Source organism: Aedes albopictus, chromosome 3 (assembly GCF_035046485.1).
Source record: "Aedes albopictus strain Foshan chromosome 3, AalbF5, whole genome shotgun sequence".
NCBI classification, from domain to species: domain Eukaryota; kingdom Metazoa; phylum Arthropoda; class Insecta; order Diptera; family Culicidae; genus Aedes; species Aedes albopictus.
The window spans coordinates 422,208,781-422,233,780 of record NC_085138.1 but is presented as its reverse complement, the minus strand read 5'-3'; the positions used below and the strand labels follow the sequence as shown (position 1 = coordinate 422,233,780).

Genomic DNA, 25,000 nt, shown 5'->3' with positions numbered 1-25,000 from the left:
TTTTCTGCAAATATTCTACTGTTCAATTCCCAACTTTTCGTTCTATAAAACTGTTTACATTTGCTTTTGAGTATATCATTCCACCATATGCATTTATTTGATGAATATTGTGTTCTATTTTTCCAAATTTCGTAATTGTTTTCAAAATCGCGCGCTGTGTTGTCATCCATAAGAATAGTGCTGTTAATTTTCCAGTACCCTCTACCTTTCGAAATAATCGCGGATTGGTCGACTCTCATTTTCATGACAATTCCGCAATGGTCTGAAAACGCCACAGGGCTAGAACTGAAATTCGAAATGTTATTCATGATACACGAGGAAACATAAAATCTATCAAGTCTAGAAGCAGAAGACCCACGATGAAAAGTAAAGTTACGCTTGTTAAGAACCGAGGCTACATCTTTCCAGATGAATGACTGCACCAAATTGTTAAGTCCCGGGCTATAATTTTTGTTCTCTCCTACGCAATCACTCCCATCCACGATACAATTGAAGTCTCCACCTATAACGCTAGCAGATATGTCCGCCTTGCCGAGATGTGGGGCAAGATCATTTGCGAACAATTGTTCACGTTCCCGTCTACGGTTTGATCCTGAAAAAGCATAAATATTCACAAAATTTATCCCGTTTATTACTACGGAGGATATTCGTCCGTCCAAGCTTAGCAACGGCTGTCCAACGTCAAACGTATTTCTTATCAAAATGGCAGTTCCAGAACCATGCTCACTAACATTAACATACGGAATATAAGATGAAACAAAAGAAAAATTTGTGTAGCATACTTCCTGTAGGAATACTACATCGAGGTCATTATTGAAAATAAAATCGCGTAACAAGTATCTGTTAACAATTGTTGTGCTGCTGTTCAGGTTAATACTACAGGTCGGACTCGATTATCCGGAGTATTGATTTTTATTTCACTCCGGATAATCGAATTCTCCGGATAATCGAATCACGAAAAAAATATTAAATTTTAATTTAAAAAGTATATGTTTTTGTTATTTTATGTGTATGAAGCTCTTACGTAGCCAGAAATTTAAATTAGGGAACGTCCATAAATTACGTAAAACATTTTTTTTTATTTTTTCTTCCCTCCTAGTCATACTGCTTTAATGAGACCCCTGAAGTTTTCGTATTGGTCATCACACAATGTTGAATTCCTCTTCTCCTCGTAAAGCGTGACGTAAATTATAGGCGTTCCTTTAGAATATTGTATACAGTGGGACCTTGATTGTATTTTAGACTGACAAAATCGACATAGTTTTTTTTGTGAATTTTGAACTCCAAAAAAAGGTTCTGATGCTATCAAAGGAAACAATACAGTTAAAGGGGAATTGTGAAGGGATGTGGTTGATGTTAATTTTTGTCAGTTTTGATGAACGGGAAAAAAATGTAATGAATAGGGCTGTACTATTAGAAATGTATCTACTTTTGCTATTTATAGCGGAACAATTTTATCTTCTAATTTTTGTTGGCATGATATGCCTACTGCAACACAGTCTTCTCAGAGCTTCTTCGACGATGTTGAGATAATTCGATATTCTGAATCTGTACGTCAAACAAAGCCAAAATTCAAAATCAAAACATTTTTATAGGTGAAGTGGAACAGGTGTAGACAACTTGAATCATGATTCATAATTGAGCGGCAAATAAAAATAAACATCACAAAAAACATTTCCCATTTCAGATCAACGAGTGGATCCGTTTTCGTTGCCTTTCCGGGTTATATTACAAAATATTCTGACTCAGAGCTTCTGCGCTAAGTCTATGATACACACGTGGTACTGAGAGCGGTGATGTCAATTCCGCCAAAACACGCTTAGTACAAAAACGACCACAATCTTGCTAAAGGAATCCTTGTGGAAATCTTTAAAAGAATGCCTTGATTGGCCCCTGGTAAAATCACTGGAGGAATCTTTAGAGAAGTTTGAAAAAAGTTTCTGAATTTCATAGAAGGTTTCTGTAAAAATTTCTTGAAAAATCCCCAGAGGAATCCATGGACAACATCCTGAAGGTCTATACCTGAGCAGGAACGAATTAGATATCAAGGTATTGAGTCATCGACAAAAATACCTCAACGAGTTATTGGTTTGGTATAGATGATTGCTTGAGGTTTTAGTGAATTATAGAACACGCACCATTTATTGATTTACATTTTGCATATTTCAGTTTAATATTCTACACCTATTCTCTCCTGCTCGCGTATATGGGAGATCCTGGAGAAATCCCTAAAAATATCCAGAGGAATATATAGAAGAAACTATGCAGAAATACAAGGAAAAGGAGCACCTGGATAATCCGTGGAGAAACTCCAGCAGTACTTTTGGGACTTCCTCCCTAAAGGACTTCTTATGCGCCACTAACAGAAAATTCTAGAGGAAACTAGAAAAATCCTTGGAGAAATCTTTCCAAGATTCTCAAGAATAATTCTTAGGCAATTTATAGAGAAAACCCTGGTGGTATTGTAGGTAAAGAAAGGCAAGGAAGAATTTGCAGTAGTGATTCCTAAAGAAATTCCAGGCGGACTGAAGGATTCCATACGGAATTCTTGGAGGAATACCAATTGATACCAAGAGGAATTCATCCCCAGTCAACCAGTCATCGTATAAGATGTTGTATAATTAAAGTGGAGGCGATATGCGTACATTTTACATGGGCCTAAATGAAGGCATGCACGCATATGGCCTCCACTTTATCATCTTATACCACATCTTATACGATGACTGGTTGTCTGGGTCATCTTATTTGAATGCTTTCAACTGCTGGATGTTTGTATCGGGAATTCATCATTAAAAAAATCTCTGGAGGATTTTTCCATGGAAATTCTAGAGGAATCCCAGCAGTAATATCCGAAGGCATCTCTACAGGCATTGTTTGGGAAAATCCTGGATTGACGTCTGTTACCGTAAACTATATTTTGAAAACAGTGGCATAGTTAGCATTTTTTTCGCTGAAACGAAACTTTAAATTGTGGCTTCGTGGTCGTGCGGCTAAGGTCACCAAGCCTTTAGTCGCATCGTGCTAAGGATCGCGGGTTCGATTTCCGCCGCAGCTGTCAGGAAAAGTTTTCGGCTGTGCCACTGGGCGTTGCATGCTAGTCCGTTGTCTAGTGTCGTGTTTCCTTCAAAGAGCAAATAGCTCACTGGAAGCATTAAACGTGTCTGCACAGACAAACAGACGTAACACTCTTCAAAACGGCTTGGCATATGCATTTAACGATCAATCCAAATTTCATTTGATTTGCGCAATCGTTCCACCAGAGCCGCTAGTGTTCGATCGCTTTGACGTTTGCCAGTGTACACATTGCTGAATGATGCAAAAGAAAATTGCAGGCAATTTGTGTAGTAGTGTGCGTGTCAGCAAAACGTCAAATCGAAATCCATCATGGCCGACAGTGTCGCGCGCGGTTCTACCAACAGGTGGCAGTGTGCTCATGAAAATGTCACCGGGCAAATGTTTTTGATGAATTTCCTCTAAGAGTTACGTCTGTTTGTCTGTGGTGTCTGTGTCTTTAAATGGTTTGGCCCTTTTCAAATATAACGAGAGATTTGTTTGTTACGTAATTTGTACATGATTCCAAAATATATTAACTGATATATTGATTGATTGCAAAACGTTATGCCGAATGTAAAACACTTTTTCTTGTTAAAAAAAGCTAACACAATCGGTTCAGAAAATCGATAATATCTGGAGAAAACGCAATCGAGGCCTCCCAAAATCGGGTCAGCACAGTATTATAATATCAAACGATTTTTAATTTCTGCATTAAAGATCAAAAAAAATCTCAATAAAAAATACTCCGGATAATCGAGTCTAAAATTCCGGATAATCGAACCCCGGATAATCGAGTCTCCGGATAATCGAGTCTCCGGATAATCGAGTCCGACCTGTACCAATATTCATAACAAAATTCATTTCTGAGGTTTCTTTTGATTATCTATCTCTACTCAAACATTTCAAACTGGCTGCTGCTTTCGTTGACCTGTGAGGCGGTCGGTGTATCAGGACAGTGACGGAAATTGTCAAATTACGTTCGTCTGCACCGACGCCCAGCTGCGCCAGCGTCGTTGATTTGTTTTTGTTTTGATAGTCGTCTTGACAACCCGAGCGGCATTCTCAGAAATGTATGCTTTCGAAATTCTTTTGACCGCTGTCTGCTGAACTTCAACCACCTACTGATACTCAAAGTCAGTATTTTCAATTTCAACTGATTCGTTTTAATTGAGCACGATGCAGAAGCAAAAAATGCAGTTGTTTTGCAGCACTCATCAAAAGTTACTATAATGCATTCAATTAAGGTAAGATATCGGTATTTGCATGCCTAAAACCATAATAAATCAATTCCAAATTGAAATATTCATATTCGAAATCATCGAGCTGAAGTTCAGCTGAACTGAACTTCAACTACAGTGGATGACACCACAAGACGCCGCTTTCATTGTCTCGTCTCTTCTTTGTCATGTTCGTAATCGGCCTCGTGTCTATGGGTAACTGTGTTTGTTTATTTGTGTTCGTTTTCGCACAAATTGAACATCATTGTGCTGTTTTTTTTCGACACTGATCAGGAATCTCACCTACCTTGCATCGTTTTTGTTGTTTTGACTTATTCCTCGTCGTTACCCCCTTTGCGCCGCGACCTTGTGTCGCGCTGTTGTCCATTTGATGGTCTGACTCCGTTGTTGAGTGCTCTGACTCGGACTCTCTTCTCTCTTTCCCCTTCGCTGCCTGCTTCCTCCCACGTTTTGTTTTCACCTTCCATTGCTCGCTTGCGTCAGTGTTGGAAACGCTTGGTGTTTCGCTCTCTGACCGTCGCATAATATCGTCGTGTCGCTCCCCCTTGCTTGAGGGTGTGCTGGAGACGCATGGTGCTCCGCTCGTGACTGGGTTTGTGTTTCCGCCGTTGTCCACGCTGTTTCTCTTCTCGCTCTCCATTGCTTGACACTGGGAGAGCGTCATCGAACCGCTGCTAGGTTTGGGCTGGTCTACTTCTTTCGCTGTTATTTGTGTTTCTGCTAATGGTAACGCCTGGCTGCTTGTACTAGTTACTGGCAGAGACGTGAACTGTAGTGGTACGCTATTTTCTCCAGACCCCGTTGCTGTTCTGCCAGAACTATCGGTTGCGTGTGTTGGCTCCCGTTTCCTCACCCATCGTCCTCCTGCTAGTACGTCGCTGTAGCTTGAAGGTCCAGATGCCTTCAGACGATCGTTCACCGTTTTCCGTTGTGGACAGTCTGCTTTCAAATGATCGGTACTACCGCACTAATAGCACTTGTTGACCAACCCGTCGTAGAAAATCCGCGCTCGCAAATTTCTGATGAGCACCGTGCCAGGTATTTCAACGTCATCCTTCAGCTCCATATACACTCCTCTCACCGACGTCCAGATTGGAAACCCCGTCTCCTCCGCGTATTTCTCCCTTACCATTCGGACAACTTTCCCATATTTCGCCATGACCTTCTGAATCTCGTGATCTTCCACCTCGGGTGTTAGGTTGAATAACCGAACGTATCGCATGATGGCGTTTGCCATAGACAGTTTAACATTGGCACTCTGATACTTATTGTAATGAAACTCCATGACATTTGGGAGCCTCATCAGTGTTCGTTGTGCATCTTCCTCCTTCTTGAATTTTATGATCACCGACATCTCGTTCTTCTCCTTGTACATCGAAAGCAAAGTATCACATTTCAACGCCATTTTATCCTTCATGAAACAAAAAATGTCCGCGTCTGTCGGTTCTGGGTCTCCTCGTTCGAAACGCAGTCTCACTGAGTTTTTTCTGAGCTCCACATCCGCCATTTTTTCGTTCGTATTCCTTTGTTCACTTTATTCCAACAACACTTAATTGTTTAGGTTGTCCTTGAAAAAACACTGTATATGTAGAAGAGCGCTCACTTTGTACGTCTGATCGCTACGAAGTTTGAACACGAACGGGTTGGCAATACAAATCTAAGTCCACTGGACTTTACAATTTACAAAACAATGCAAGATCGTAATGTTATTGACGCGGAAATGAACCAGCTTAAGTCTAAAACGAAAGGTGTTAATCGGAAGGATCAACTGACCAATGGCATATTTCCATACCGTTCAGATGTATCGATTATTATGGTTAAGTTTATCGTGGTGGTTTAATCAAGAATGTTATACATTCTAAAGGAATAAAATCAACATCAAAACTCTCGTGCCTATATCGTCTATCTATTTTTTTTTATTACGCCAATCGTGTGTTAGTGAATTTAATCACAACGTTTTATGCTCTTAGTCAGTCAGTCAGTGAATTTAATCACAGTTGATTCCACGCTCTCTTAGTGGTACAATCTTTTGCATTCCATCACTCCTAGTGAATTGAATCACACCTTCTCTAGCTTTCAAGTGAATCAAATCACACTACGCTTTAGAGAGTCTAAACTTATTTCATCACATTTCTTTCAGTGGTTCAATAATTTTCCTTCCACAACTTCATTAGTGAATTTAATCACATTTCTCTCAGTGCTTTCCAAGTGAATCTAATCACAATACTCTCCATGTACTTTCGATTGACTTGCCCACAGGGATCATCATGCACTTCAAGTGAATTCAATCACACTTCAATGAGAACCTGTTCCATGTACATTTCTCTCTGTGCTCTCCAAGTGAATCCAATCACAATACTCCTCTCCTCTTTTTGGCGTTACGTCCTCACTGGGACAAAGCCTGCTTCTCAGCTAGTGTTCTATGAGCACTTCCACAGTTATTAACTGAGAGCTTCCTCTGCCAATGACCATTTTGCATGCGTATATCGTGTGGCAGGCACGAAGATACTCTATGCCCAAGGAAGTCAAGGAAATTTCCTTTACGAAAAGATCCTGGACCGACCGGGAATCGAACCCGTCACCCTCAGCATGATCATGTTGAATACCCGTGCGTTTACCGCCTCGGCTATATGGGCCCTACCAATCACAATACTCTTTTTGCTTTTTCGATGAATTTTCGCACAGAGGCCTCCATGCCTTAATAGTGAATTTAATCACACAAACGGACGAAAACTGTGTCGTGCAGCAAACCATTTACAAATGCTGTAAATACCATACCGAAAGCAGAGCTACGGAATAAATCATGAAAACCTGTATAAAGAACTAAAACAAGATGATCCACTTATCTTCCCTTTGTTCATTGCGGTTGAAATGAATGCTAGTGTAAACAAAGTCAACAGGTAGTCAGGGTGTGACTTCACATGTTTTTTCAGCCTACAATATTGTTTTGATTCAATCGCAGAGGAACCTTTTATAATCAGCAGAAGACTTGGAATGATGACAACACTACGCAATCATCGGAAACATGCTCTATATGGAGAACGCCAGAATTTAACAACTGTCATCAATGTTGGGTAAAAGATGCGCAACATTGCTGAGAAAGATTGATGCTTTCACAACTAAGTTCCAATATTCTTCACGATCACTGGATTTGGAACATACTCGAAAATATGAACCTAGACCACTGAATCAAATTCTAATCATCGGCAAAGAGCATTTGTTGCGTCAATCCACCCGATGTGATATCGGTCTATCCCAACCTGAAAAGAATATGACAGAGTCCGTACACGGCGCACCTGAGATTCTTTCTATTAAGTCTTGTATTTCGATATTCGATTTTTTATTATCAAACTGTTTTGATTACAAGTGCACACAAGCTGATTTTTCACGAATTGAAAAACACAAATAATTCAGTTTTTTTTTATAAACGTTTTCGAGATTATGTCATTTTCTGTACAAGTTTTGACAATGAATAAACTGCACGTCCTCTCCGACGTCTGCCCCGTGCCTCCATCATCCTTCAATTCTCTACCTGATCTGAAACCGTGCTCTTGAAATATGAAATGAATTTTAGCGATACCTAGGAAAACAGTACTAAATACAACCCCAGCAATGAGAAGTCGCCAAAACATAGTAGAATACGATGATGCCAGCTCAGAGGATTACTGAACTCCTAGTACATTCAATGTATTAAGTGAATTCATTCACAGGATCACTACTTTCAGTGAATTAAATCACATACTTTAAGCATTTTTTTTCTTCTCGTTTCATTTTTTCTTCTGTTATGAATAATCCGGTCCAATCTGGTTTCAAACTTTGCATACCTGAAGCATATCCTGTAGAACTATAATAAATCAACAAATTACATACCTTATGTGTAGGCTTACGCTGAAAATAATCATTTGTAAATCCTATGCCACCTCTTATCAGTGGTCATTAGAGTGCAATTCAGAAATAAAGAGCCCACACAAAGCCACCGGCAATCACCATACTAAAGAACGCATTGATCTTTAAACATTGATCACACTTCTGCACACGCGTTTCATTTCGTTTCACTTTTGTTTTGCGAACCCTTTCAACGGCTCAGCAACTCAACACAATAACCACTAGCTGAATCTTCTTTGTTCTTCCGCACGCGAGAACAATCAAGGTCACCGGCTGCATGCAGGATAGCAGCATAGCAGCGTCAACCACGCTGTAAATTTCCGCACTACAGATTCGGCCGATTGCCGCAAAATTGCCTCCAGCCTGTTTTGGATGACACGTGCTTGCTGCCCGGTTGCTGCGATGCGAAAAAGCGCGATCGTCAGCGGCGCGGTCTCTCCTGACCGACCGGCTCGAGTGTTCCGACGACGTGCGCGTCGCGACGTCGCGAAGTCGCGATGTCTGATGGAGCGCGAATATTGTTGTCGCGGTTGGGTCGCGGGGTTCGATGATGCGCGAATGCTGACGATTCGCATCTCTGCGCATAGGGTACTAAACTGGTATGCCACACACGCCATCACACGTTTCGTTTCATTTTTTTTTCATAACTTTTCAGAGCAGTAATTTCTTCGCTTCGTAATTCACATTCGTACGGCAATTTCTGTCACATTCCGCTTATGTTTTTTTTCTGTTATTGAATCATCATTTTCACTTCTCATACCGCGAAAAACTATTTTTTATCCTCGTCGCCACTTGTGGGAACCGCGTCTGGTAAGCACGAAAGTGTGTAATAAAACTAACTATTCGGGTACTGCTCAACAGAGCCAATGCCGCGCCGGTCGCGTCACAATGCAGGTGCATGTATACGAAGAACGGATAAGACACTCGTCACCACACATGGCACGCTTCATAGATGAATAGGAGGCATTATCAAATGCTCCTTCTATGTCTAAAAAGGCGCATAGAGCTATTTCTTTTGCTGAAAACGTTTTTTCCACCTTTGTTACTAGCGAATGAAGTGCCGTAACCGTTGACTTACCAGATTGATAAGCAAACTGGAAGTCAGATAGGGGATGGTCTTTTATGTAAGAAGAATTGATAAAATCCTTCAAAACCTTTTCCATAGTCTTCAACAAAACTGAAGAAAGACTAATTGGCCTGTATGCTTTGGGATGCGTCTTGTCTCGCTTCCCCTTTTTTGGTATAAAGATAACTTTTACAAGTCTCCATTTTGATGGAACGTAATTCAATCTTAACCCTCTAATACCCAACCCTGCCTTTAGACGGGGTATAGTTTGAGCATTTTTGTAATTTTTGTTTCGTGAGAAATCAAAATTTTTATATTTTTGGTTGATATTTAGGACTGTTTTGTATATCTCAAAATGGTTTTTGGTGTATTTTAAAGCGTATTTACATTTTTTTTAAATCATTGAAAAATGATGTTTTGGTCACCTTTTAGAAGTCATTGTTTATTTTGTATTGAATCGCTACAATTAACATATTTTATTTTTTCCCAGACCATTCTATCCTTGTTCAATAGTTTAAGGGGATCGAATACACTCTAAAATTATTTTCCCTAAAATTACACGGAAAATAAAATTTTATATGAGAAATAATAAAAATAAAAATATTTCAACAATAATCATAAAATCTCAAAATGTTTTCATCCCAAAAAATCCGTACTCCAAATAGGATTCCAGGAAAAATATAAAAGTGTGGGGATGTTTAAAAATAAAAACTAGAAAAATCAAAAACTGAAATTCACGAAATCGAGAATTAAAAAGAGTCATCTTCCAAAACATGTTTAAATCGATTTTAGATGACGAAAAATGATATTTTGATCAAAATCAAAAATTTGGGTATTAGAGGGTTAAACTAGCCTTGAACATCTCAATTAGTGGTGGAACCAACACCGCTTCTCCATTTTGAATCAGTGCTGGAAATATTCCATCAACTCCTGCAGATTTAAAAGGCTGAAATGATCTAATTGCATTTTCCACTCTGGCCTTCGTGAAGATTTCATCAGCTAAATCTGAGGCGGTGTTTATTGTACTAGTTAACTCCGATGAGTTTATACTAGGACATCCTTCACCTTCCAGAGATATAGTATCATTGGAATCCACATTTAGAACCGAACCTGGAAAATGGGTTTCCATCATTATATCCAAAGTTGCACGAGGAGTTTTGGTAAAAGCTCCATCGTTGCGCTTCAGGTTTCCCAATTCATTTGAATGATCTTTTGCAAGCGTTTTCTGTAGTCTTGCAACTACAGGAGTGCTGTTTATGTTTTCACATGTCAGCATCCAAGATTTTCTTTTCGATTTTCGTATTTCGTTGTTGTAATCAGTCAGGGCTTTCCTGTACTGAGTCCAATCTCCCGTTTGTTTCGCTCTATTGAACAATTTACGAGAAAATTTTCTAAGGCGATCCAGTTTAAAGTTCCACCATGGCACGTCTCTAGTAGAAGACGATTGTATGGTGGGATAACTTCTGTTAAAGGAATTGATGATACTTTCATTTACCCTTTGAGAAAATGATTCTAACTTTTGGGTTGAATCAATAGTTTCTCCCATTGTAAATGAATGCGTATTCAACAATTCTACATATTGATCCCAGTTTGTCCTCCTGGGATTTCTAAATGCGGTTCTAGAATAATCTCCACCACTCCAATTGAAGATTATGTGTTTATGATCAGATAGAGAAATCTCATCTGACACGTGCCAGTTTGTGATCTTGTCAAAGATTGCAGCATTGCACAGTGTTAGATCCAAGACCTCTTGTCTGATTACATTTGAGAAAGTAGGTTTATCACCATTATTGCAAATGTCTGTATTGTTCGAAGACAGATACTCTAATAGTGACTCACCTCGACTGTTAATATCCGTACTACCCCAAACTGTGTGATGTGCATTGGCGTCACAGCCAATGATAAACGATTTGTTGTTTTCTTTACAGAATTGGACAAATGATGCGATCTCAGGAGGAGGTGCCTCAGGAACATCACCAGGAAAGTAAGCTGAAGCCACAGCGATCTCAGTTTTACCCCTAGTGGTTGGTACCTCTATCATGATCGCAACAATGTCTTTTCTGATAAACTCTGTAATAGGATAGCATTTTAACGTTTTGCGTACTAAGACAGCGGTTCTGGGTGAATCTTGTTGCTCATCATAAAATAGTTTACTATCTTGTGTCAGAACTCCAAGAATCTTTCGTTTATTGGACCATGGCTTTTGAATAAGCGCCACTTCCAGTCCTTCTTTTTTAAACCTTCTACTCAACACAGCAGAAGCACCTTTTGCGTGATGAAGGTTTACCTGTACGAACTTAATTCCTGTCATAAAAAAAAATTCATTTACCCACTTTTATTAGGCCTCGGAATTGAGACGTAAGAAAAGTGGCCGATTATCCCGGAGACAAATAAGGTCCACTGCGTCATTGCTCCGTTTAACACAGTAAGGGCAACATACTGTGGAGGGTGCCCTGGTACTCCACAGGCTCCGTTCACGGTTAAGTATTTATAAGACCCCCCTAACCATTCATTCCTAGGCACGGTACGCTTAACACCATGAATTAGGGGTCGCTTGTTTGGTGGACTTTTACCACCGGATTAGGCAATCCGTAGTGATATTCTTAGCCAGTTGAGGGAACTGCTACCGCCACTTCTATTCACGTTAGCTAATTCTTCAATATGGCGACAACCATAATTAGCGAAAATAAAACGAAAGCAAGTTTACTTTTATGATGACCGCAATAAACCTAGAAATGTCGTAGTTCTGCTTTTCCACCAACAGATGTCGTTACTAATCGAAAGAATCGCCATCTGTTGAGAGTTTTAACAGTTTTATAGTGGTAATAATGATTGCTAGAAGGTTTACATATCGGAGGGTTTTATTTACTCTTAAAATCTGTCTTTATGGATATCTTCAAGTATACTATAAAACATTTTATCAATGGTTTTCATAAAAGCAGTCATAAAACTGCGAGTTTTAATTATTGCTCACGGTGTGCCAAAAACCGTTATTATCAAATAAAAATGTCCACCAATTTGGCACCCGTCATTCGAAAGATATACTATCCTAGTATCTGCTCTGAAAATTTGAAAAACTTTCATCGAGGGAAATTGAAGTTTTTGCCATTTGAGCATATTGCGTTATTTCTATAGAATTTTCATATATGAGTAAATATGCACATATCGTTGTTCTACGGCTATTTATGATTTCAATAAATATATGTACATTAGTTTTTCAAATACTTATCAACATGTATGATATCCAAGCATAGTTTCTGCAAATTTGACAACATTTTGTTAGAGGAATCACAAGTTACAGTAATTTGAATAGTTTACTCTGATATCCCAACATATTTCCCTAATGTGTTACCTATAATTCAGTTACTTACATATAAGTTTCAAACCCGTATACGTCATCAACACATTTTTTTTGCATTTTATATTGAATATACGTGATTGTTGGGCATATATGCGATAAATTTTAAACCATTATATTGCTGGGTTTGATAGTCACGCTGGCTTAAGAGTTTAAGACATTTATAAAATAATTTGAAAAAGTGTTAGGAAGAAAATCTACCATATGTTTAAAATATTTTCTAGTCTATTATAAAAGAGTAAAAATGTGTCTTTAACATGGTTAACCGATCTTAAAAAAAATATTCCATCAGATAATTGGAGTTATAGCTTATGGTATTGGATATCAACTCCAATTTATCAAAAATTGAGTGAGATTATGAGATTCTCATATTTACACCCTTAAACAACTGCCATGAGATGTTTGAAATTGTAACAACAACAATATATATTAGCATGGGTAGAAATAGACATTTCACTCCTGCACACTTTTTGAGTTCCATTTTGGCCCCATATAAACTGTGCAAAATTTTAGGACAATCGGAGAAATTATATTTTAGCGCCAGCCGTTTTAAGTTTTCATACAATTTACTATGGGAAAAATCACCTTTTCAAAAAAAAATCGCCACAGCTGGCCCCTTAATCCCTAAAAATTAGTTGGATGAATGATTTCTGTAGGAAATTTGACGAGGAATCAACCCTCTGAACACCGCAAATCGATCTAAGGCATGTGGAAAAAGATATTGACAGAAAACCGAATAGCATGGCAACGCCGTTTATCATGTAAGGATTAACAATAAATAATAATATATCGTCATTTTATTGATCGGGTAAGGCTTTATGTTTTTTTTTTACGAACATCGCTTTGCGGTTTTCGGAGGTCTGAAGTCACGTGAAGTTTTCTTCAGAGATCACATCATTCATTTTTAGGGATCAAGGGGCGATTTTCTTTGAAGAAGTAAATTCTTCTCAAACTAAATAGTATGAAAATTTAAAAAAGACGGGCGCTAAAATATAGTTTCTTTGATTGAGCTGAAATTTTGCACAGTTGATATGAGGGCAAAATGGCACTAAAAAGTATACAGGAACGAGAGTTTTACCATTTTTTCCCATATATCCGTGTCCCAGACTAATAATATGGAACAATACATATAATCCTGTGTTTGACATTCAGGTTGAAAATTACATAAACAATTTATATTAATTTTCCTATACTTCAAAATAATTAACTATTGTGCTTCTTGTCGTATCTAATTCAAAGTTAACTTTTTGTGCAGTAAACGGAATATAATACTTCTTTTAAACATCCGATCATTAGAAACTGTACATTTACATAGCATTTCAAGTACAATTTAATAACACATAATAAATCACAATAATAACACATAATAAATCTATTAGACTTTATAAAAACTCACTTATTTATACATAACGTACGTATATAAACGTACGCAAGGATTTCTCATCATTGATGAAATTCCTGTCGTTGCATAGCTCAGATCCAGCGCGTAAGAAGGTACTCGAAAGATACACTTTTTAAATTTATTTTACAAACGTCTTAAGCTCCCATACCATTGTGTTTATCAAACCCATCAATAGAATGGTTGCAACTTATCAAAAATCAAGCATATTAAACACTTAATTCTGAAAAGGATAACATTTTTGCTCTGATGACATATACGGGTTTGATAGTCGCATGGAAATAATTGGATTATAGCGATTATAAGTAAAATTTAGGGAAATAGAGTAAATTATTCAAACAACTGTAACTTGAGAGGAATCTCAAAGGAAGGAATTTAACAAAATGTTGTCAAATTTGCAGAAACTTTGCCTAAATATCATACACGTTGGATAGTATTCGAAAAACTTATGTTTATTTGGGTTGAAATTATAAATGGCCATAGAACTACGATATGTGCATATTTACTCATATAAGAAAATCCTATAGAAATAACGCAATATGCTCAAATGACAAAAACTTCAATTTCCCTCGATGAAAGATTTTCAAATTTCCAGAGTAGATACTAGGATAGTATATCTTTCGAATGACGGGTGCCAAACTGGTGGACATTTTTATTTGTTAATAACGGTTTTTGACACACCGTGTTGCTGTAATAAAACCCTAATAAAAATCAAAGAAAACCAACGAGTAATGAAATTGTTACTTAGGTTCCGTCGAGACATTCGGAAACGGTTCCGGAACACTACCGGTTCAGATATGGTCTAAAACTTTTTCCTGCTAACCGTTCATCAGGTTAACGAAAATGCCGCTGTTTCATATGTCGCATGCATGAGTTTGGTTCACTATTATATTTGGCCACTTCCGGCAGGACATCCGGAACCGGTTCCGGAACACTACTGGTTCAGATATGGTCTTAGACTATTTTCCTGCTTACCGTTCATCAGATAATCGAAAATGCCGTGGTTTGATGTGTCGCATGCATGGGTTCGTTGCATTTTCATGTCTGGCCCCTTCCAGGGGGACTGGTCCAGAACACCTAAAGGGCCATAACACCGGAACGGCTGGACCGATCCGAACCATATTCAATAGGAAACAATAGGACCAGATTACGCGTCGAATGAACCGTCGGTCATTAAAATCGGTGCTGCCAAAAAGTGATGTGAGTTTTTTTGTCCACACACATAGGGGCCGTTCATAAACCACGTAGACTTTTTGGGGGGAGGGGGAGGGGGGGTGTCTGGCCAAAGTCTACGCTCCATACAAATTTTGATATTTTTGTATGGAAAAAAGTCTACGAGGGCGGAGGGGGGATCTGAGATGATCAAATTTTGGTCTACGTGGTTTATGAACTGCCCCATACAGACATATTTACACACATACACATAGACACATACATACACACAGACATCACCTCAATTCGTCGATTTGTATATATGACTCGACCCTCCGGGCCTTCTATCAAAAAGCCATTTTTGGAGTGAACATAAAGCCTTTCCATTACACTTAGTGTACGAGAAAGGCAAAAACGATAAAACTTCGTTACAAATCGAAAAAATCAGTCGATATAAAATCAAACATATATGAAAATTGATTGATCATAGAAAAACAATTTTTTTGACGTTTGTAACCAGTGGTGTGTGAAGTGTCCAAGATTTGTGAGATTGTCGTGATTTTGTGTATCGTTGTTGTGTAAAATATATCCAAGGAAGTGCTTAAATATTCCATCTGGACACTACCCAACACCCACTGTGATGTAACGTAGCAAATAGTTCCGCTACTCACCACCAGGCGTCGCAGAAGGACATGTTGGGCGGCCATGATGGGGCGAAAATGATGGGCGGATTACAGCACGGTCGGAGGCTTGGAAGATGAACCGCCATCGCTAATCCAGCAATAACGTTGCTAATCTCGAGAAAGCAAGACGTGAGCTAACCAAGCAAAAGCCAAAAATTAAAACGATTCTTAAAATAAGTTCGTGAAATTGATTTTGTCACATAAGTCAAGTGGAAGAAGCGATTAGGAAAAAGCATCCAGGTAACCCAAAACCGACATTAATTCCGACCAAGCCCATCATTAACCGCCAAAATCCCCCCCTATAGAGCACTGCAGTGTTTTGATTTTGTATGGGATTTGACGTTTCTTGGCCTTGTTGTTTACAAAATTTCAATAAGAGTGAAAGAGAAGGATACAACTTCGTGCAGAGCCCTATAGGACCCCTGGGCTTAAGTTTTGAAAGCCTAGTACTTACCTGTGCTATAGTTTAAAACAGCCCCAGTACTTACCTGTGAGTGCCCAAAAAGACCCGAGCAATCAAGTCCCTATCCAGCTTTTTACGCTTTGATGAGGGGTGATGCATTTTTGACGGATCTTGCCGACAGCCCTTGCAGCATCACAGCAGCCAACATTTTCAGTTCATTGCTCCAGAAATGTCAAAAATTTTCACCTCATATTACCATTGTTACCATAACAACAAATATAATCAGGTTTGGCAGGCTGATAACACTAGTTTACAGCATTTTTGAACTCGGTAAGCTGATGATTGTTTTTGGTGTAGAATCATGCCCTGAGTTCAAAAACGCGAAGGAAAAAAATTACAGTAGAGCGGAAATTTTTTCGACTTTCCATACAAGGTTGATGATTTGAAATCGATTTTTGTTCTATTTTTAAGAAAAGTCGCTCACTTCACACATCTCATTCTCCGTAATCAATGCTCCGATTGAGCTGAATTTTTAACTGTAACTCACCTACATATGATATGTCAAATAAACGTTGAAAAGGAATTTTTAAATTATTTTTTTCTTATTGAAAAAAATAGATTTCTTCATATAATTTTGGAAATTTTGCTAAAATTTAAGGAGATCGACCCCATAACTCGCCAATATCTTGAATTTCATCAATCTGATGCAAAATCTGTTTTCAGATGATCGAATGGTATTATATTCACCTTTTAATTTATGGAAAAAGATTAAAAATTGGTTGAACAAAACGCAAGATATTTGAATTTTTTTAAATTTCATATTTTAAAAAGTTGTAAAACTCGATATTGAGCTAAAACTCAAAAACTGTTCTACTTTAAATTTTTTGAAGCACGGTTTCGAAATCAGCGCTAAGTTATGCTTCAAAAATTTTGGTCGTTGACAGGAGTTCACGACTTTCGTTTTATTTTGTAAACTAGTGTAATCACACTATAACTGCTTTTTGTGTGCATTTTATTCCCGCCCTCAACAACTGGGTCCATAGCTGAGTGGTCAGCATGCGAGGTAGGCAATCACGAGGTTTTTGGTTCGAGACTGTTTGGTCGTTGATTTTTTATAATTGTATATTTGTTCGGTTACCGAATAACACCTCTAAATTTTGACGCACCCGATGGAAATAAATAACATTGCTCACAAAAGGACGAACCAGTTCAGGGCTGAAAGTCTCTAAAATAAAGCAAAAAAAAAAAAACAATATTCAAAGCCCCCATTAATCCCAAGAAATTGTGAGGCTATGCACGCAGTACCCAGAGACAGAATAGGTAGGTAACCTTTTACCTATTTCTGTCTCAACCGTGAAGATTCCTGCCGCAGCTTCGTCCATCGGGCCATCCGGTGGCAACGGAAGGGAGCCCATGGCCAGCCAAGAACACCCACGATGATCCCCGCCACAATGACGTTGGCTGAGTAAACACGGCGAAAGTCCCGATAACCCACAAGGGGCACCACCAAAGCCCGCTCGTTAAGGTCTTCTGTCAAGCCCCTCAGAACCATACAACGCAAGGAATTCGCCAGGGGCTAGACCAGTAGACGAGGTCCGGCACACAATTTCTTCAAAAAATAAACTTTCTTGCAGATGACAAACAGAATAAAATAATGTATGCGACGGCTTTTGTTCACATCAGTAACGAATGTGCGGGAAGGAAAAGCTTTATGGGTTCGTTCAAATATTACGTAACGCTAAGGGGGGAGGGAGGGGGTCGAGCGATGCGTTACGCTTCATACAAAATTTCAAAATTTCCCATACAATAGTTGTTACGTGGGGGGAGGGAGGGGGTCTACAATTGTCAAATTTTGCGTTACGTAATATTTGAATGAACCCTATGATTAACAACAAATATGGTAACAATGGTAACATCAGGTGAAAATTTCTGACATTTTTGGAGCAGTGAACTGAAATTTTTGGCTGCTGTGATGCTGCAAGGGCTGTCGGCAACATCCGTCAAAATTACATCACCCCTCATCAAAGCGTAAAAAGCTGGATATCAAGCCGCGGCCATTTTGAAAGTGTCCTAGAGTTTACGCGTCACGCCAAAAGTCACGGCTCGGACTGCATCGAACGACCGTTCAACCCAACGAAAGGCGACAGCAAAGGAGGACACCGAAGGAAGGCCGAAGGAGAAGGTGAAGTAGCGGAGCTAGAAGAAGGGGCCCCCGAAGACTGCGTAGAAGAAGGGAAAGTGAGGTAGGAGATAGCTAGTAAGAAAGTGGGTGGAAAAGTAGTCAAATAAAGGTACCTGTAGTGCGAAAATTGAAATAAAGTGGGTTTGTGTATCGTAAAGTGTTTAAGTGTTTCCTTGGCCGCGATAGTCAAGCGCGTACGCCGACCCTGAGGCAGTTGAAGGAGGGGGGTCTCGCCAGTGCTGGGCAGGGATCGCCCACTAGTTACACGTTCGTCGCGAAATTTTTATTTCTGGCCCATAGTGCGTTGGTTTGATTAATTGCCGAGCGTTTATTGTTTCAGCTGTATGGGTCCTTCCTGCTTCGTATACTGGCATCTGCGTTCGTGTTTTGGACTTCGGACTGAGGATAAAAACACAAGTGCAGGCTGTTTCGTTGTTATTTACACTGGCAACATTTATTATTTGCACACGAAAGTTTGTAGTTATTCTTTTTTATTCCAAAGTTGGATTTCCCCCCAATTGCTCCCTCTTCCATTTTTTTTTAAATTTTATTATAATGTTTTGTTATTCGTGTTTTTTTTAGGAATTTGAATTGGAGGCGCCCAAAAATTTCCATATTTTTTTCTTATGCTATAAGTACGAACAAATTCCTCATTTCAAGAATCTTGGAAATGACAGTTAAGTTTCCTAACATAAATTAAGTATAAATCTTTTCTTTAATTTTCCTGTTTTTTTTTGTTCAACTGAATTTTGTTTTAAAAGTATTTTAATTGAATTTCACACCATCACACCAGGTCCGCTCCGCTCTGAAGGAATTCATAGACGAAACTATGCAAGATTTTTTGAAAGGAATTCTTGAAGTATTTTCTAAAGGAACCCAAGCAACATTTTTGGAAGATACCCGTGCAAGATTTTCTTAAGGAGATCTTGAAAAAAATCTCTGGAGAGCATTCTAAAGTCTAAATGAATCCCTAGAAGAGTTTGTGAAATTATGTCTACGAGGAGTTTCCAAATGAACCCCTGAAAGAATTTCTTTAAGAATCCCTTTTTTTAGAAACTCTTGAATGATTTTTTAAATTAATCTTAAGACAGATTTCAGCAAGGCTCCACGAAAGAATTATCGAAAAATCTGTAGACATGATAGATAACAAATCGTAGATTTGTATAATGAAAGAAGTTACCATTACATTCGTAGACTTAAGAACTAGTTTGGATGACCTAGAATATCCAGAAAAAAATTTTCTGCATAATATTCTACCGCTTTTTATGCTATTGGCCACCAAAAGTACAGAAAAACGTAGAAAAAACACGATAACAAAGCCTAGAAAAATTTCGGCTTCAAAGGGTCAAAAAATGACACAGAAGAAAATAAACCCAAACTCTACAAATATTATTTGGTTTTGATCACAGTTTGCTTTATTGATTAGTTTTGATTGTTTTTTTTTTAACGGTGATTGCTATTGTTTTCTATCACCGAGAAAACCCAGTCGAAAGCAACAAAAAATCTCTACAAATGCATTGTGCTTTACGTTGGCAATATGCTACGAATAATATAAATAAAACACTACAAATGCACGATAAAATAAAGCATAAAAAACATAGAACACTACAAATAAATAGACACATAGACACTACAAATGCAAGATCAAATAAAACAGCCCAAATTAACAACGTGTAACCTGTAACACAAATAATAAATCATTCTCCCAACGAAATCCAATCCCTGGACAGTCGGAATGTGTAATACAAACGGTGTTACCCATTTTGGGCTTCGTGGTTGTGCGGTTAGTTGCCAGATTTTTATAGAACAAGTAGGTATTGATGTTTCCAATTCTAACGATGTTTTTTTGATGATGATTAACCTGGGCTTGTTAGGGGAATTTCTGTAAATAAAAAGAGAAAATCGCGTTAAGTACTGATCCTTTGAATTCCACTAAGAATTTGCATCCTTTGACAGAAACGTATTTCGACCTCAACTGTAAGGTCGTCTTCAGTGTCTTGTGCTTGACTCGACTGAAGATATCCATCGCATTCTACACGTTTTAAACATCTTAGGTAAAAGTAATAGGTAACTTAATCTAGGTATTTTTTTTCCCCGAGCAATATTTCACTTACCAGTACATGTATGTCGTAGGTTTTAGTGTGACAAACTGGAACTGGAACCAAAGGATATGGATATGGATCACATTAGGAACAGCTTGCTGGCGTAGTGTACAGCTTGTCTCAAATAAACAGAAGGATTGTTAATTAATTCCCGAACACATGAACGTAACCATTGGCGCTCCCACTCGATAAACTCGTCTATTTTCGAAAACACATATGGCACAACGAACTCTTCCACCAAAGTCCTGAAAAGAAGGGCAAACAAAGGAAGCGATTATTTACTGCATAGTTTCAGATACTGTGGGTCGCGATCCCCCAGGCGGATCACTCAAGGGGGCTTTTCCCTCTTTCTAAATTTTGAATTGAAAATAAATAATAATAATCCTCCAGGCAGTTCGCCGGCCTTTAAAAGGGGGGTCGCGAGAGACAGTTTCACTTTATTGATATTGGTGGAAGTATGGATAATGTTTATTTATTTTATAATATTTTTCAGATGATAGAAAACATATTTCACATGCACACTGAAATACAGTGTATCAAACAATTCTCCGGACAGCTAATTTTTTGCCAAAATAATTTTTCCATCAAATGTTTATAACATTTTTATACGTCAATCAAAACTGCTGAAATTTTGACCAATCATGAATCATATATTACTGCTCTATTGGTAAAATTTTGAGCGAGATCGAATAAGTTTTCTGAAAGTTATAGAACTTTTAGTAAAACTTGTAAGATTTTTGAACACATTTTTAAAACATTATAGGGTAACAATGGGTATTATCGGCAGGTTTGTTCTCTTCGTCATGGGGTTTGTCAGTCAAATTGCCTGAAACTTGGCCATATAATTCAGCTTAGTTGGGAAGGATTTGAGACCAACTCTGAGTTCAATAGGTTTCAAAAAACCCCCAAAGACGAAGAGAACAAAACGGCCGAGAATAGGTAATTTCCCCTATCTCAATAGGGGAGACTTGATCCCTTTTTCAAAATTTGCCTGTAACATTGAGAAAAAACTCAAAACTAGATTCATTTTTCGTACAGAATGGCAGGTAAACATCTATTGCAAGTTCATACACAACAGAAGGATTTTAAATTATTGTTAAAGTTTTCAAAACTGTGTTTTTATGGAGGCATGTCTTATGATGTATTTTTCAAAAATGGGCCACAATTGATCCCCTTTTGAGCACATGTTTAATTTAAAGGGAAAATGACTCCAGAAGCTTCCTGTTCATTTTCTTTTCAAGTTTTCTTACATTTTTGATGAATATGGTGTATTTGAAATTATAAGATTTCCTTAAATTGTTAAGGATATGCCGTATTTTGGAAATGGGGAGACTTGATCCCCCTTTTAATGGTGTGTAATAAAATGATAATCATCAGACACGTTTTATCATTGAATATACTAGAATTCCGAGTAAATAGAGGCTTCCAAATAGAATTTTATTATTCACATGTATAATGTGTGTGTAATCCTCGAGGGATCAAGTCTCCCCATGTCACTGTTGTATACACTAAGCTACATTAATTAAACTATTTATCTAACAACCTTATTTGGATAAATACGTTTGATAGTATTTTATTTATACTATGTGCTGTGAAATTTTGACACGATTTGGTTCAATTTTCACAAAGTTATTGAGATTTTTCGGAATCGCCTAAAAGGTTTCTGAAGGACTGAAAACAAACCATCAGCCATTAACACTCCCACTGCCATGCCTCCCAAACAGTGGGAACGGTAATTTCAACTTGATATAACTCAGCCGTTTTCCATCCGATTTGCAAAATTTTTGAAGCTATGAATTTTCCCAGCTTTCTAGATGAGTATAAAATTTTCAAATTATGGATTCGACCAAAGTTCTATTTTTGAGTACTCAAAAACTCGGAGCAAGTACCTTAAAAATGCTGTTTTTCTGAAGCCATTCCGAATGTAAATTAGTTTCCACGCATATTTTAATGTTGAATTGCCCATTATTATGAAGCAAAATTATTGCAAAGAAATATATGGAGATACTCATTATTTAAGACTATAAAAACTTCACAAAATTACGTATAATACAGAAAATTTGTATATTCGATTTGAACTTTGTATTCATCGCGACAACCCCTGTGTTTTATTGCTTGAAACCAATCACGTGCACACGAGAAATCTTTTTTCAAATGATTGTGAAAAGTGCCAATCTTAGAAGTTACAAAATTTTCATAAAATCACGTATAATACAGGTGTTGATGTAACTTCACGGTGAAAACACAGTCCTTGGAGTTGCTAAACTACGCAGCTTCAAAGCTGCAAATTTATTTCAAATATAATACATATTCAAACTCTATTTTATAACGTACATACATTTCTGTATTATCTGGGTGATTTCCCGGCTACTGTTCCAACTAAAACAACTTATTAAACAAGCCCTTTTACTACAGGGGTTTCTTCTCTGCTTACTGCGCATGCGAAGAGACCTAAACTGACTGGATTCAGAACAATGGGGATCGAATTCAATACGTGCTATCTACAAACTATTGCGTGCAGTTCTCGAGCGAAGCTAGTTATATTGCAGTATCAATCATTGATGTTTGTTGGACATTCAGGGGTTCTCAAATCAAAAGTCGGTTGGTTCACCAGCTTCATCAGCTTGCTACGTAACGCAGTAGTTACGGCAACAACAGGAAATTCGTGTTTTTAGTTTGAACTTTACGTCCATCGCGACAATCCCCATGTTTTATTGCTTGAAAACAATCACGTGTACATAAGAATACATTTACAGATAAATGGGGACAAGTGTGAATCATAAAAACTACAAAATCTTCACAAAACTACGTACAATACAGAAAATTTGTATATTCCGTTTGAACTTTATATTCATCGCGACAACCCCAGTCTTTTATTGCTTGAAAACAATCACGTGATCATGAGAAAACTTTTTCCGAAAGATTGTGAATAGTGTGTATCTTAGGAACTACAACATTTTCACAAAATCACGTATAATACAGGAAATTTGTATATTCGATTTGAACTTTGTATTCATCGCGGCAACCCTAGTGTTTTATTGCTTGAAAACAATCACGTGTACATAGGAATACTTTTCAACGCGAAAGTGAGAAGTGTGAATCGTAAAAAAATACAAAATCTTCACAAAATTACGTATAATACAGAAAATAAGTATATTCGGCTCGAATTTCACATTTGCCGTAACAATCCCTGTGTTTTATTGCTTGAGAACAATCGCATGTGCATAAGAATACTTTTTCAAAACGAATGTGAAATGTGTAAATCTTAGGAACTAAAAAAAAAACCACAAAATTTGTATTTTCACTTTTACACTTCACGTCCGTCACAACAATCCATGTCTCTCATTGCTTCAAAACAATCACATACATACATAAGAATACATTTCCACAGCGATAGGGAGAAGTATGAATCATAAAAACTGCACAGTTTTCACAATTTTACGTATAATACAGGAAGTTTGTATTTGTGGTTGGAACTCAACATTCATCGCGACCACCCCTGTGTATTATTTTTTAAACAATCACATGCGCATGATAAGTATGATTCTTGAAAACTACAAAATCTTCAAAAAATTACGTGAAATACAGGGTTTTACTTACACATGTTTTATCTCTCGCTTCAGCTCTAGCGGTTGCTAGCTCGACTTCATTTGTGATAGAAGACGTAAATTAGTGTCAAACGGGCCGCTCCTTTTATGTGCATTCAAGTGAACTTAAATTTACATATTATTTTCTGAGAGTGTACACCTACATTTTGACGACGATGATTCACGATACACTGAAAATTTTCAATGTTGAAAATTGTTTTTTTTTGTTCTTTAGATAAAATCATAAGATAATATTCTTGAATTGGCAATTCCCCGCATGAAAGAACGAAATTCTCCCCTATGGGGGAATTCCCCCCTGGTTGAAAACCACTGGTATAATGCAAGATAAATGTATTTTAAGTTCGAGCTCAGCATTGATCGTGACAACCTTATTGCTTTTTTGCATGAAAATAATCAAGTACATAAGAATACATTCGCAGAATGATTGCGAGAATGAGGAACTATTAGAACTACAATATCTTCACAAAATTACGTAAAATACAGATTTTGTTTTATTTTTGGTGAAAACACAACGTTCGTAGCGGCATCCTCTTTGTATAATTATTTTGAAATAACCTTCAGTCTAATTGTTCCGAGTACATCCTTGCTGGAATCTCTCTAAAGGTGGTATTATATACCCATATATTGCATGAACTAATGTCAGAGCAAAATCCTAAAGAAATGTCAATGAACGTATTTCCAGAAGGATCCTTAGAAGAATTTAAAAAATCCTAGAGTTTATTCAAAGAAAAATGTTTGGAAGAATTTGAGAAGAGTTTCCTGGAGGAATTCCTGTTGCATTTTTGAGAGAAATTTCGGGATGAATTCATGGGAGAATTCCGAAAGATTCTTTCCTGGGTGAATTCCTGAAGGATTCCCTGGAGAAATGTA

General features: G+C 37.8%; 2 long non-coding RNA genes across 2 annotated transcripts in view; one reads left to right on the top strand and one right to left on the bottom strand.

Moving 5' to 3' along the window:
* Positions 1-25,000, top strand: part of LOC115267949 (uncharacterized) — a 407,801-nt gene that overhangs the window by 19,283 nt on the left and 363,518 nt on the right. The window lies entirely within an intron of this gene.
* Positions 18,125-25,000, bottom strand: part of LOC115267951 (uncharacterized) — a 104,676-nt gene continuing 97,800 nt past the window's right edge. Inside the window, exons 2-3 of the long non-coding RNA XR_003898097.2 lie at positions 20,535-20,767; positions 18,125-20,302 (exon numbers count right to left, since the gene is read on the bottom strand). This is a non-coding gene — a long non-coding RNA (uncharacterized LOC115267951). The remainder of the gene's footprint in view (positions 20,303-20,534; positions 20,768-25,000) is intronic.